The sequence below is a fragment of the Triticum aestivum genome, unplaced genomic scaffold (assembly GCF_018294505.1).
Source record: "Triticum aestivum cultivar Chinese Spring unplaced genomic scaffold, IWGSC CS RefSeq v2.1 scaffold151994, whole genome shotgun sequence".
Classification (NCBI taxonomy): Eukaryota; Viridiplantae; Streptophyta; class Magnoliopsida; order Poales; family Poaceae; genus Triticum; species Triticum aestivum.
In genome coordinates, this window is record NW_025297867.1 from 1 (window position 1) to 960 (window position 960).

Below are 960 nucleotides of genomic sequence, written 5' to 3' on the forward strand. Positions count from 1 at the left end.
GTTAAACTCGTCTCCGTAGTTGAGAGGGAGCGGCCAAAGCAATGTGCAATCGTCTTTGTAGTGGAGCTGGGAGGGGCAAGGATAAGGGACGAAGACCGGGGAAACATGTCGGATGCGATCATACCAGCACTAAAGCACCGGATCCCATCAGAACTCCGAAGTTAAGCGTGCTTGGGCGAGAGTAGTACTAGGATGGGTGACCTCCTGGGAAGTCCTCGTGTTGCATTCCCTTTTTAATTTTTTTCGCGCCGCTTGCAAAACAAAACGCACGTGTAAGTAATATATTTACCGTGTTTTATTATTTTGCACGAGTGCGGTAAGTCATAGCTGGGTGCTCACGATTCACGGGCCCATCGTCGGCGTTGTGGCGCGGCAAGCGTGCACTGGTGCGGTTGAGAGGGAGGGGTGGAAACCGCGTTAAACTTGTCTCCGTAGTTGAGAGGGAGCGGCCAAAGCAATGTGCAATCGTCTTTGTAGTGGAGCTGGGAGGGGCAAGGATAAGGGACGAAGACCGGGGTAACATGTCGGATGCGATCATACCAGCACTAAAGCACCGGATCCCATCAGAACTCCGAAGTTAAGCGTGCTTGGGCGAGAGTAGTACTAGGATGGGTGACCTCCTGGGAAGTCCTCGTGTTGCATTCCCTTTTTAATTTTTTTCGCGCCGCTTGCAAAACAAAACGCACGTGTAAGTAATATATTTACCGTGTTTTATTATTTTGCACGAATGCGGTAAGTCATAGCTGGGTGCTCACGATTCACGGGCCCAGCGTCGGCGTTGTGGCGCGGCAAGCGTGCACTTGTGCGGTTGAGAGGGAGGGGTGGAAACCGCGTTAAACTCGTCTCCGTAGTTGAGAGGGAGCGGCCAAAGCAATGTGCAATCGTCGTGTTGCATTCCCTTTTTAATTTTTTTCGCGCCGCTTGCAAAACAAAACGCACGTGTAAGTAATATATTTACCG

At 51.0% G+C, this 960-nt stretch overlaps 2 non-coding genes across 2 annotated transcripts; both read left to right on the forward strand.

The window, feature by feature from the left end:
• The first annotated feature begins 110 nt into the window (after positions 1-110).
• LOC123179135 (5S ribosomal RNA) lies at positions 111-229 on the forward strand. Its single transcript, XR_006490130.1, has one exon. It is a non-coding gene; the product is annotated as a 5S ribosomal RNA (ribosomal RNA).
• Positions 230-526: 297 nt separating this feature from the next.
• LOC123179136 (5S ribosomal RNA) lies at positions 527-645 on the forward strand. Its single transcript, XR_006490131.1, has one exon. It is a non-coding gene; the product is annotated as a 5S ribosomal RNA (ribosomal RNA).
• The last annotated feature ends 315 nt before the right edge of the window (positions 646-960 follow it).